Source organism: Rousettus aegyptiacus, unplaced genomic scaffold, assembly GCF_014176215.1.
Source record: "Rousettus aegyptiacus isolate mRouAeg1 unplaced genomic scaffold, mRouAeg1.p scaffold_m13_p_6, whole genome shotgun sequence".
Lineage (NCBI taxonomy): Eukaryota > Metazoa > Chordata > Mammalia > Chiroptera > Pteropodidae > Rousettus > Rousettus aegyptiacus.
The window spans coordinates 38,662,281-38,676,901 of NW_023416309.1; the positions used below are offsets into that span (position 1 = coordinate 38,662,281).

The 14,621-nt window shown below is 39.9% G+C and overlaps 1 protein-coding gene across 3 annotated transcripts in view; it reads left to right on the forward strand.

Annotated features, from left to right (window-relative positions):
• The window catches only part of CNNM1 (cyclin and CBS domain divalent metal cation transport mediator 1), a 53,037-nt gene that overhangs the window by 1,675 nt on the left and 36,741 nt on the right, over window positions 1-14,621 (forward strand). The window lies entirely within an intron of this gene.

Here is a 14,621-nt window from a genome sequence, read left to right on the forward strand (position 1 = left end):
TCCTCCCTCAACATCTACCCCCTTCAAGAGTATTACCCTTTCACAAACATGTGAGACTTCAAATACCCAAAGCAACTCACCTGTAGCACCAAAAACACAAAGTAAACCCCCACCTCATGACTCCCTGGCTCTTTCCATTTCACGTATCCCTACCTTCCTTGCAGCTGACGGCTCCAGGCCTTTTCCCTTTGACTTGGCTCACAAAATGCCTCATATTCCACATTCATTCCATTCCGATATACTTTCAGAGCCTACTAGGTTTTGTGCAGAATGGGCTCTGGAGATAGTCCTTAGAGATCATTGCATATAGCCTCTACAGCTTTTCATAACAAGCAGTCGTTCATTTAAATTCCTCCCAAGGCTAGAAGCTCACTATTTGCAGGGCAGACTGACTCCACTGCTGGACAGCTCCAGCTGCTGACAATGTCTTTTTTACACGGAGCAGAAATTTATTTCTCAGGAACTTCTCTCTGAGTCCTAGTTCTGCCCTTTGAATCACATAGAGTAAGCCCCAGGCATCTCAGACATTCTTCCCCGCTATTTAATTTTCCATCAGCTGTTCACTCCACACATCAAGTACCCAGGTTGGAGATTAAAAATTGACTAAGGCAGCAAGGTCTTGTTCTGGGAACTGTGGTCCCATGAGGTAGGATAAAACTGGACCCGAGGAAATATTCGGGTAAAGGGAACCACTAGAAAACTTGCATATCCAAATAAATGGGGTTTCCTTCAGAGCAGTCACCATCCCCTCCCCTTGTTGTCATGTCTGTAACGTGTTGACTACATGTCTGGGGTTTGTCTTTGGAAACTGTCTTCTGGGGTTATGTGCAATTCACACAAGAAAAATCAGCCAGGGTACTTTAAGGTCAATCCTCTTGGCATTCCACAGTTTGACTGGTTCCCCTAGTTAACCAGAGTTGACCCAGAAGGATCCTTGGTTGTTTTTGAAAATCAAATCCACCTTCAAGCTTCACCATTGAAAGCATTCAGAAGACTATCTCACAGACGCTGAAAGCAATTTCAGAAATGATTTGAGAACAGTGGCATGATTAAGAAAAGGGAGAACCTTCCAAAGTGACTATTTTGAAGGAGGCACTCATCTCTACATATGAGTTGGATGTTTATTAAAAACTAAACTAAACGATAACAAAAAAAGTAATTCCCTCACTTTAAAATCATGCTTCCTGTGACTAGCAGGAATCTCATTTGACTGTTTTTTGTTTGTTTATTTTTGTTTATCAAAAATTCAATCTCATCTCTTTATCATCACAGGTACTCTTTAGCTTTTCACATACAGAGAGAAATCTGGGATCTTCCTGCTACCAAGGGGAAAAAGTCAAAAAGCTGCTTTCAGTCTCAGATTTGAGGAGAGAATAACCTGACACATTGTGTTAGTATCATGAGCAGGGGAGGAAACATGTATATTTTACAGCTGTTTTAGCCCGGTCTGAGCTACTGTCACCCTCTTCTGTCTGTCTGCCCCTAGTCCTTGCATGACTGGTTCCCGCTGCACTCTGAGATTCATCCACCCACTCTTAAAATTAGTCTTCCGTTTTGCATACCCTCAGAAGGGAATCTTGGATCTGGGCATAAGAGCTGTGAAAAATCTGTATTTGTTTGCTAGGCCTGCCATAACAAAATACCACAGACTGGGTAGGGGGACCCTACCCGGAAATTTATTTTCTCACAGTTCTGAAAGTTGAAAGTCCAAGATCAAGGTGTCAGCAGATTTGATTTCTTCCGAGGCCTCTCTGCTTGGCTTACAGATGGCCACCTTCTCACTGTGTTCTCATCCCTCCTGGAGGCTCTCTTGTGTGTTCTAATCTCCTCTTCTTGTAAGGACACCAGGAAGATTGTGTTAGAGCCCACCCTATCAGCCTTGTTTGAACTTAACCACCTCTTACATGTAATAGTTAAGATAGTGAGATAGTGTTTCATTGACATGTGCTGCCAGAAGACATTTTTAATGAAACCCCTATGAACTCATTGATTCATTCATTTAGTATTTATTGACCAATCTACTGTTAGGCAACAGGGGAAATGGTAAGACTGCCCTCAGAAAGGGCATACAGTCTATACAGTGTTAGAATAAGGGCATCTTCAGAAGCAAGAATTGTGTCTTACTAACCTTTGTAGCCCCAGCTCACAGTGGCTTGTACATAGTTGATTGCTCAAAAAAATATTGATGTTGATCTCAAATGAGTCCTGCTGCAAAATTTCTAAATCTGGTCTGAAAAAAGCTTGTTAGTGTTCTATTCATAGTTAGTTTATGAATAGGTATATCACTAAAGAAAAGCAGGCCATTACAGTGAGCACCATGCCAAGAAAGATATATCCACATCCTTTTAGAGCTTTGCTACTTCCTAAAAGTGTGATCCGTGAACCAGAAGCATCTGGGAGCTCTTTAGAAATGCAGAATTTCACGCTCACTCTAAAGCCACAGAATGAAAGTCTGCATTTTAACAAGCCTCTGAATGATGCATGTGTACATTAAAGTTCGAGAAGCATTGCCTTTAGAGAACCCTTATTAACAGTGATTGGTAGATTTACTTAAGATAAAAATAAATACAAGGAATAATTATCAGGATGGGTGTTTTCTGGCTCCAGATCATATAATAAAGTGGTTATTTTCTATAAGAGTTATGTTTGCACCATAGGTTAGGAGAGGAAAGCTGAATTGGACTACTTTTTTTTTTACCTTTAAAAATAACTTTTTAACTAAGTCATAAAAGCCCTCCCATGTCCCTTACTTCTTTGAATCTCAAGTTACTTCACCACCTAAACAAACCCCTTAGGAGGTAGGAGAGGGAAATAATAATGTTAATAGGAACAACAGTTAACCATTAATTGAGCGACAACTCTGCTGGGCACTATGCCAAGCCCTTTACATACTCAGAACAACCCTCTGGGTAGGTATTATTAACTCCATCTTACAGATGAAGAAACTAAAGCTCAGAGCAATTTCATGACTTACTCAGCTTTCCATAGCTAATAACTGACTGAATTGTGATTTAAACTAGGTCTGTAGAACTCCAATGCCTGTTCTATTTCCCATTACTCCAGTCTTACTCCATCCTCCATCCCAGAACCCTTGTCTCCCACAGGGTTCAAAGCTTGCCTTTCACCTCTGACTTGCTCCCATGGCTGATTGACCTCTAATTTCCGTGGGTTAGAAATGTAGCTGTTATGACAGTAATTACTAACATGCATATTGCATTTTATAAAAAATTTCTACCTACCCTCTCTTATCTGGTCCTTAAAACAACTCTGCAGTTATAAGCAAAGACTCTAAGACCCGGGAGGGTTATTGGCCTCCCTAAGTCACCACTCAGCTAGTATATTCCAAGGTCCAGATTCAAATCCAGTTCATGTGACTGCAAAGCTCTTGTCCATATGGGATTTTATCTCTATACTTCTTATGAGCTCTAGGTCTTTTGAAGTAAGCAAAAGGAAAATAGTCTTTCTAGCTAGCACGCTAGCTTGACAAAAGGGAACAATATATTTTCCCACTGGACTGTGAGTTTCTTGAAGGCAGAGAATAAATTTTATTTACTTCATGTTCTCAGGATAACCACAGTGGCCACCACGCCTGGGGCATGGATAAACATTTATTGAATAAATGGATTTAAATAGCTAATAGCTTCTGTTATATTTCTATATTTGAGTCAGGTGAATCCAAAGTGCAGAATAATTAGTGTTGTTTGCTCCACTGACCATAACCAATCAGTCCTCTTCCTTTTCCTGGGTTCTCTACCCCAGTTAGTGGAACCACAGCTCTTCTAGTCTCCTAGTATAGAAACCTGTCCTTCACCATCTACCCTCATCCTACTAATAATCACTCTTATTCTGCTGGGGCTGCCATTACAAGATACCGTGCACTGGGCGGCTAAAACAACGGAAATTGATTTTCTCACAGTTCTGGAGGCCAGAAGTCTAAGATCAAGGTTCCTGCTGATTTGCTTTCTGGTAAAAGAGCCTCTTTCTGGCTTGCAGAGGGCCACCTTCTCTTTATGTCCTTACCTGACCTTTCCTGCGGAGGGAGGGGGTGGGCGGGGGGGAGAGAGAACACACTCTGGTCTCTCCTCTTTTTATAGAGACACCTAACTGTTGGATTAGAGCCCCACCATTATGATCTCATTTGACCTTAATTACTTCCTTAGGAGCCCAGTGGGATTTAGGATTTCGATATATGAATTTAGAGAAGGTAGGGACACAAACATTTAGTCTATAAAAATTACCAAATATTTGGAATGAAGTCTGCAAAAAAAATTGCCAATATTGCATCCAAAATATTTCTTGTATCTATACATAATTTAGTCCACTATTTCTTCCACTTAGGTTATTCACCGATTTTATTCAACAAATAGTTACTGTGTACCTGTCATGTAGGCACAGTGGAGAACACCAACAATATGGTCCCTGTCTGCATGGAGCTTTCATTTTAATGCAAAAACAGAAATTAAACCTATGGGATAGTGATTAAGAGCATAGGTTTTGGTGCCAGACTGCCCTGACCTTGGGAAAGTTATTTAACTGTTTGCTTCGTTAGCTGTACAATGAGGATAATAATAGTGTTTATTCATAGGTTGTTTGAAATATTAAGACAATGTTGCTTTATAATGTTTATTTAGTAACTGTCATGTAATAAATGCTAAGTAAATGTTAGCTGTGATTATTAAATATAAACACAAATCTATTACTTGTGCAAATGCCTCCTAAGTGTCGCTTCCTCCAGTTTTTGTCTTCCTCAAATCCATCCTCTCCAGTGCCACTAAAATAATCTCTGGTGGTGTCATCACCTGCTTTTAAACTCTTCTGCACTCCCCGCTGCCTGTGGGATGAAGTCTAAGCTGTGTCCTCATGACCTCTGCCCTGCCCTCCCCTTTGGCCTCAACACTCATCACTCCTGCCTCAACTCTATGGTCCAGCAGCATTAAATTTGGCGGCCGCACTGTACTATTTCTTGCCTTCTCGCCTTTATTCATGCTGTACTCTGTTAGGAATATGCATTGCCCCACTAATCCCTTCTCCAGTTTCTCCTTTAACACTAAGCACATGGCCTGCCTTCTCTGAAAAGCTACTTCGGTAAACTCCAGTTTTGGTCAACTTAATTGTTCCATATCTCTGTTATTGAACTAACAGGCTGTATTATCAGAATTTTTTTTTTTTTTTTTTTTTTTTTTTTTTTTTTTTTGCTGCCAACCCATATAATGAGCAGGTGGAGGGCAAAGACTGTCTTATCTGTCTTTGTAGTCATAGCATGCTGGCAATGGATATGACGCATAGTAAGTTTTCAGTAAATGACTTAGTTTGTTGAATGGCTGAATGAATGACTAAAGGAGTTTAATGTAATGGAAGGGATCTGCTGAACTCTAGTAAATGAATCATTAATTATCCCAGTCTATCATTTTGGACCATGCAGCAGGACAAAGTCAGATTTTAAATGTTAGAAGGAGAGTATTGCTTTTCTTCTTTACCTACGTCTATTTATTATAACAATCGTGTTCAAAGCAGTGTACTAAGAGTTGGGTGTATAAGATACAATTTTTGCTTTTAAAGAGTCTACAGCCTAGTCGGAGAATAGTAGCATGCTTTGTAAAGCTGGAAGGCAGGCTGAACTCACCTTTCTCACCAATTGCAAACAACATTACAATTTGTAAGTCATGTCGCAGCATAAAACTATATGGATAAGATAGATCTGTACATAAATCATTAAGACAAAAGTGCTATACTAGAAATATAAAAATGCATGAGAACATGGAGAAAGAGAGTAACTATAGTTAGGTTATTTTGCTTTTACAAAATCTTTACTGAGATTTGTAAGTTTCTATACTGCATATTCATTACAGAAAATTGAAAAATATAGAACAGTAGAAAAAGTATGAAAACCACGTGCAGATAATCATCCCACTATCCTGAAATAATAATTCAATATTTTGTCTTATTAAAAAGATATTGCACATAGTAGCAACCTTAAAGAAAATAAGGGGAAACCCCATGGTCTTACCTTCTTCCACAAATCACATATCCCATTCACATTCCAAGAGTGATTTTTTTTATCTGATGTATTATTTTTACTATGGCCTCCTTGGGGTTGAGTTCTATAATTCAGGAAGACTGATTTACAAAATGGATTCTTGGAAGTTTATTGAACTTAATTTTTAAAGTTTACTACTCTTTTGTTGGATTTTTTTTAGAACAAACCAATCCTGTATAGACAACAGAGGAAAGGAATAAAGCTTTGTTTTGAAGTCAAAGTTCTCTGGGCACTACAGCTCTGATATTTAACGTGGTGAAACAACTTGGCTCTGCTGGGTTAGTAACACCATCTTCCTAAATGAAAGACGGCATAACCCACGTAATGTTGGGCTTCTGTAGTCTAGCATAACCATCTACATAAAATTATGTAAATTGGCCTAGAGCAGTTTTCATACTTAGTCTTTGCTCATTTATTGTTTCATTCATTCATTCAGTAAATATTTACTGAACTCCCGCTTTGGACCAGGCAGTGTGGTAGGCCCTGGGAATGCAGCCATGAACGACATTGAGCATCCCTTAAGGAGATGACAGGTAGCCACTTCAGCCTTTGGTCCTACTGCATGCGATCTGTTCCTGAAAGTGCATCCAAACAGCCAGTAAGTACATGCTCAGTGACATTTTCAGTGAGATTGAATAATCTGATTGAAAAGTCACTGTTTTGCTTTCTCACTCCGAATTCTGGTGTGAGCTATTTTAGAAGGAAGAGTAAGCATCCCTCCAATTGCTTAATTCTCTAAAAGCTGCCAAAACATTAGTGCTGCATTTTTCATCTTCCTTGAAAGAAAATGAAAAGTTATTTTTACTCAAAGTTATATTTCACTGGTATAAATAGTTGCTATATGTTTTAAAGTGTGTTAAAGGTTGCTAAATAATAATTAGTAATATTTAGAATGAGATACTTACCTTCTAATCAATAATTAAAGCTAACGGTAAACAAAACATAGCTCATCATATACAGGGAGGAAGAACAAAAGGAAACAAGAAAAAATGAAAATAAATTATACAAGGCACCAAAATTATTGGTTCATATTTCGTTCTTTGAAATTTTTCATTATAATTATTGCAATATTCTACAATATTTTTTTTTCTCAGCCTGGCAAAAGAAATGCCAGGTAGCAATAGAACCTAAGCTGGAAAGGACACTAAAAAAACCTAAGAAAGAATCTAATTCACACTTTTTTTTTTTTTTTAGATTTAGTTATCTTTTCCAAAGCATAACAGCCTTCATTGTCAGACTATGTTTTTATCTAATCTAAATCCCACAGGCTGAAGTTAAATTCCGTTTTCTCTTTTTATCATTCTTTGTGAGGCCTCTTTTATTTGAAGAATATAATAGCTTACCTCAATCCATTTTTTAACAACAAAATACATTTGGTTGTGTTTCTGGATCCCTTAAAGCATTTGGGCATCTCAGAGGAGGAAGCTTATGGATTTTCTTAGTACTCTCTTAAAATAGTTTACCTTTAGACCCACATTTGAGGACACATGGATCTTCAATAACAACTCTCAATCCTCTTTTTATTTTCTGCTGTCTGTTCCTTTCCAAACTGAGATTCTTCTCAATCCCTTTTTCCTTTCCTTTCTTCTTTTCTTCCTTCCTTCCCTCCATCTTTCCCTCCATCCGTCCTTCCTTTCCTCTCTCCCTCCCTTCCTTCTCTCCCTCCCTCCTTCCCTCCCTCCCTGACTGCTTGCCTGCCTTCCTTCCTTCTTTCCTTCCATGTGACATTTATTCTATGTCAGGCCTCCTTTCCTCTTTGTGCTTACAAATAAGGAGATATACGCAAACCGATAAATAATTACAAATGGTGACAAGTGATTTCAAGAAAAAGTATAGGGAGCTATGATAGATTAAAATAGGGGGGCCTGAGCTGGTCTTTTGGGAAAGGATAGACTCCCTCCTCCTCAAGTAATATTTGAGTTGGATCCTACAGGGTGGTGAAGAGTGTACTAAAGCAAGAGCTTTCCAGGAGAAAGGAACAGACATGCAAAGGCTCTGAAGAGAGAGGCAGTGTGGGCACCATATGGGGTCCCTAGGTCATTTAACATCCATTAGGAAAAGCAAAGTACCACCTCTGCCAACCAATGCTCCCTCTACCTCTAGTGATGTCGATCTTATCTGGGCAGTTGAGTGCAGTAACATTCACTGAGTACCAGGCTATCAGGGCTCAGGGAGACAGATGTGGATATAAATACGGGAAAGACCCTGCCCTACAGAAGCATGAAAGGAGGAGGGGCCATGATAGAAATGACACAAAGCAGCATGGGGGACAGGCAAGGGCATCCAGACATCTGTGGATGAAGGGAGAAATAATGTCTTGGAAGGATCTGGGAAAACTCTAAGGAAGTGAAAGGAAAGGGACGCTGATAAGCAATTGGGAAGGGAAAGGGCATTGCAGTTGAGGCAGGAGCTAGCGCTAGAAAAATAAAGGCAGAGAGGGAGCCTACGATACATCTGATTGCTGGCAAAGCAATGATCATAATGCTGCTTTTCTTCCAGCAAAACAGGGAACTAGATAGAATGACGTATTTGTCAAACATAATTTCTCTTCCCTCCAAATGCCAAAATGGTTATCTTCTAACCGTTTTCAGTGGTGATATTTCTAAAATGTTCCATACCCATTCTTGCCTTCCTTAACAAAGGATCCTAAGTATAACTTAATTTTTTCTTGATGACGCAAGAGTGTGGTCATGAGAATATAGTTATTTTGTGCAGTATTATAAAACAGTTCTGTCTGCTTTTTTATTTTTCTCTGTCCTCTGGCTATCAGCTGCTAGTGCTCTTTGCATAGGCCTCAAGCAAATCCCTGCCCCCACCTCACTCATCACAAAACCACTTTTATCTGTATCTATTTCAGAGCTTCTATTTAACTGAGAAACCAAGTAAATACATGTATTGGGAATCGCGTGCTTGGTACGCAATAAGCTTCAATAAATATTTGTTGAATAAATGATTAATTAGGCCTTGACTGGGATCCTCGGGTTTGGGGTTGGTGGGACCTGGGATATTCCTTCTAGGACCAGATTCAAAGCTCTGTGAAGTTAGACCTCTAGATAATGGGTTGTTACTCTGCTATTTTTATAGTGTTGCTTAGCAAGCCAAACAGCCAACCAGCTTAAATTCTAGTGACTAACAACTATTTTTTCATGCCCTGATGACGCTGGTAACCATGGTGTTCTGGGTGACATGGTTGGCCTTTTAGTGGCTCAAGAAATTTTTTTCACGATAAATGCGTTGATTACTCTATTTCTGATGAATTGGAGCAGGATAATTACTACAAAGTACAGCCTCTTTTTTTTTTTTTTAACCTAGTCACTACAGAAAAGGACTTTTGTTTTTCCAAATTGAGGTGGTTGCTGCAGGAATAGGAGAATAACACTTCTGTCTTTCTTTCTGATTTGGTAGAAAGCGGTTTGATTTGATTGTACAGATTTAAAAAAATATCTAGCATATGTTAAGGCAGCCTTTTCTCATCTTATTCCAACGGAATTCTTCACTATTAAAATACAAACATTAGGAGTTCACAGCCCTTCGTAAATGCAAGAGGCTGTAACTATTGGCACTGTTAAAATTCTAGCATATCATATATTATCACGAAGAAGCACCCAGTAAAGCCAAACTGATTTTGCAGCCCAGGACTGTTTAAACTATAAAAGTATAGAATTTTAAAGCCACAATGGCATCGTGGAGATCACCTGGTCTCATCCTTTAATTTTAAAGTGGAGAAAACTGAGGCCCAGAAAAAACAAATAATAAAAATAGCAATGATAAGTCCTTGTAGTTAGTTGCAAAGCCTTTACATTGGCAAAGATCTTTCCAAAAACAGTAATTCATTTTGTGTTCATCATTCATGTGAAGTCAGTAGAGTTTATCCCTGTTTTGTGTATGAGGCACCTGGGATCTGGAGACATGAGTGGCCTGCTCAATGTTAATAACTGAGGCAGAACCAGAAGCCACATCTGTGACTCACCGCTTCAGACCATGGAGCCACAGACACAGGGTCATAGACACCTGGGCTCAGATCCCAACTCCTCCATTTACTAGCTGTGTGACTGGGGCAGGTCCCACTCCAAACAAGGCTTATCTTCTTTCTTCTTAAAATGGGAATAATAAACTACATTGTCAGTTTACTGCAAAAGTTAAAGATAATGCTTGTACAGCAAACATTCCATTTGCTTCCTACCTAACAGATCTAGTTGAATGAGTAGTTAGACATTTTGGATAACAAATGCTTTTCTGATCCAACTTATGTAAAAGTCACCGTATATAATAAATAAAACTGAAAGCTATTTACTTTGAATAGACCCCAGGAAATACAAATTGAGTTGTGGCAATTCCCTTACATCTCTTTTATCCTGTCATCAGTTAGTATTAGGTTTCCTCACCCAAAATTCTCCCCTTTCATAGGCATCTCAGGCAAATAAAAAAAAACATGACCACATAATAAATATTGGACTCAGATCAGTGAAACCCTCAAAGCTCCAACCAGTCCACTAAAAAAGGAAGAGAAGGAGGGAGCGAGGGAGAGAGGGAGGGAGAGAAAGAAAAGAAAGTAAGAAAAGGTAGGTAGGTAGGTAGGTAGATAGATAGATAGATAGATAGATAGATAGATAGATAGATAGATAGATTAGCTTAGATATGGGAAGTGTTGGGCCAGAAGGCAGAAGTATTCTGAGGTTGTGAGACTGTGACCCCTTCTTTCCCCTTCCACGTTCAAAGCCCTTTCCTCCCCTGTTGATTGGTGAGATGCTAGGCATTAGTTCCCATTGTTCTTAAGGCGTTGGAGATGAGAAACCTGAGATTTGGCCTGAAATGCAGAGTCTGCAAAGTCTGTTGGAAGAGCACAGGCTATGGAGGCTAACACACTTAGGTGTGTTTCTTGGCTCTGTCCCTTGCTAACTCTGGGCCTTGGGCAACTTGCTTTATATTTCTGAGTCTCAGTTTTCTCACCCACAGATTAGTAACAACAGTCTTCGTTTTTCAGAGATATGACAAACTTATGCACCTGGCAAACAGTAGGTATGGCAATCGCCACTATGGCAAAAACTGGAAAACGGGGTGAATGTAGCCCTATGCTCACAGGAATCAGCTTGGTTTGTACCAGGAACAGTGTAGAGGTCATTGGAGTAGCTTTAAGCTGTCTTCACCTGGAAGAAGCTTCAAAATAGTGAGTTTTAAGGTCACCTCAGGTCTCTGGTTTACTTCAATCAAAGCCCCCAAGAGCCACATCTCTCTCTTCAATCAGAGACCAGGCTAGTTTGACCATAGTGCCTGTACTGGCCCCAAACTAAATGATCTTTGGACAGCCAAGGCCAGCTTTATTTGCTTTTCAGTGTATCTTCCTCATGTCTGAGTTGGATTCATAGCCTGGCAATGTTACCATCAGCCAAAGCTTAGCCAGATCACTCTGCGTCATCATGGTGATTTTTAAGCAGGGGATCCTGGTTATGGTTAGCTTGAAGCTGGCAAGAGACAAATTGGCCCCATAGACAGCCTCTAAGACCAGTTCTGAGTCCGAGAGGCTTGAGGTTAAAGTATGTGGTTTTGTTTAGTTGTGTCCTGGAGCTTTCCACAAACACAGCTAGGGTGGGTCCTATTCAATTCCCTAAATTCAAATATTGTCTCTACAATTTATCAGCTGAGTATCCTTAGACCAGTTATTTTTTGAATGAGGAATGAGCATAATGTATTTAGAAAGAATAATTGGAAAGAAGGCAAAGTATATACCGAAAAAAAAAACACAGAAGCCTTTAATGGCAGCAAGAAGACTTCAGAAATGATCCTCCCTAATAACTGGTACATATTACTGAGATGAGGAATAACCTCATAAATGTAATGTTTGGGGGCAATCTGGTTTTGATAGATAGGATGGATTAAAGCTGGAAAAAAATGAAAAGAGGATTGGATAGGATATTAGCGCAGTCCGTCAGGATCCAGTGAAGGTGTGGAAATTAAGGACTATACACTTGCAGTTGGAAGTGGGGGAGACCTCTGAGACTTCAACACCCTCTGGACACTCCCTTTCAGTCTCCTTTACTGGTTTCTCCTATATTGTAATCACTGATATATCCTCAGCACTTAGAGCACAGCCTACCTATATCAGATGCTCAAATATTTGTTGCATGAATGTTGCGTTTCTATGACCTCTAAATATCAGAACGCCTTGGGACTCAGAAATGAATCTCTTTGTCTGTTCTCACTCCCTTGGTTATTTCATTCATTCTCCCAAAGATATCATCAACTTGACACTTATGTTTCCAAATGCTACTTGATATCTCCACTTGGAGGTCTAAAAGGCATATCAACCTTAAGCCTGTCCAAAACCAAACTTTTGCCCTCTTTGCTGAACCTACTCACTTGATATTCCCAAACTGTAAATTGCAGCTCCATTCTTGTTGTTGTTCAGGCCTAAAGTTCTCTCTCTCCCTTGCCTCACATCCAGTCCCTCACATAGGCTTCACTTTCAGCATATCTAGAGAATCTGAATACATCTCACCACCTCCACTACTACCATTTCCATCCAAGCCCCAACCTACCTCTCATTTGGTTGAATGCCAGAGCTTCCTGTGAGGTCTCTCTGTGTCCACCTCTGCCCACCTTGTGTCCATTTTTAACACAATAGCTAGAGATCCTTTGAAAACATAAGTTAGATCACGTCTCTTCTTCTTCTTTTTTTTTTTTTTTTTTTTTTTTTTTTTGCCAAGAAACAAATATACACACAGAAACACAAAACTCTATAATGGCTGTATCTCACTCAGAGTAAGAGGCAAAGTCCTTCCAAAGACCTTACAGGCTTAACTGCAACTTCGTCTGTCCTTCCCCTCCCCTTCCTGACCTTGGCTTCTACTACTATATTCTCTCACATTCTGCAACCCCCCCTCTGACCTCTTTGCCATTCCTCAAGCACATTGGTTACACTTCCAGCTCAGGGCCTTTGCATCTTGTTCTGCTGCAGAGATAAACCCCAGATATCCATGGGGCTCCCTACCTCGCCACCTTCAGATTTTTATTTAATTATCACCTACTCAGGGGGTTTAAACCTGGCTTCCCCTACTTAAAATTGTAACACCTCTTCACTTTCATACACTCCCTCATCACTCTTCTTTGCTTTTCTATAGATTTTACATATTTATCTGGCTTGTAATCTGTCACCCCCACCTAGCAGAATGTATGCTACAGGAGGAACATGATCTTGTCCATGGTGTTCATTGCTGCACTTCTAGTGCCTAAAATAGAATAGTGCTCGGCACATAGTGGGCATTCAATAAATACTTGCTTAAAAGATGAAGGAAGAAAAGACGAATTGGAAGAATATAGGGATTTTGGTTTTTTTCAAAATAGGAGCAAAGGAAAAGGGGGTTAAAAATGACTGCTGGGTTATGACTCTGTAACTAGAAGGTCGACGGTGCCATTTATTGTAGTGAAAAGGGAGGAAGCAAGGATGGCGGATCTTGAAGATCATGTGTTTCTAACTGGATAAGTGATTTTGACAAGACAAGGGGACTGCTCAGGCAAAATTCTAGAACAGGATGAGAGTTCAAAATAGACACTGACGTTACATATAAATTTAGGTCTCAGGAAAAGAGGTGATGGTGATATTTAAAATGATGGGCTCTGCTGGGATCTTTAACCAAGTAGAGAGAGAAGAGCAGAGGATCAAAGATTGGAGCAAAGTTCTTAACTACACCTGCTCTTTAGAGTCTCCTAAGGAAGTTCTAAACAACTCAATGCCTGGACCATACCCCAGTCCAATTAGATCAGAACTTCTGTGAGTGGGACCCAGGTATCAATAGATTTTAAAGCTCCCCAGTGATTCCCACATGCAGACAGGGTTGAGAATCACTGAGCTAGAGTCTCTGAGATATATTTATCTTTAGGTGAGGAGAAGGTAAAGTGGTCCACAATGAAAACAGAAAAAGGTGAGAAGAAAACCAGGGTGGTCCTAACCAGTCTTCTCATACTCAAATGTGCATAAGAATTACTTGGCTATCTTGAGGAAATGCAGATTCTGACTCAGACTGCTGGGATAGGGGCCAAACTTCTGCATCTGTCACAAGCTCATGCGGGCACCCTTTGAGTAGTAAGTATCAAGAGCAGTGCTTCTCAAACTTTAGCATGCATAAGAATCATCTGGGACACCATTAAAACAGCCATCTGAGCCCCACATCACCACCCAAGGTCCTGATTCTGTAGGTCAAAAGTGGGACCAGAGGACCTGTATTTTGAATAAGTGCACAGGTTATGTTCAATGCTGCTACTCCTAGGAACACACTTCGAGTGATAGAGGGTCACCAAGACCTAAGTAAGAAAGATGAGGCACTCAGTACAATCTATCAAATGCACAAAAGATGCTGCGGGGACACCAGGGAGAGTAAGAACGTGGCAAAAGCCACTGTGTTTTACAAGGTGAAGGTCATAAGTGAAGCAGAAACCATAAAACCATAAAATGATTTCTCTTTCCTTAATTCTCTATTTCTGAATGATATACTTCCTTCCAAGCTTCTGTACTTTATCTTGGGAACAATTACCTTACCAAAGTGCTGTAGCTATTTTTGAAACAGAGAGTAAGCAAATCAATTTTTTT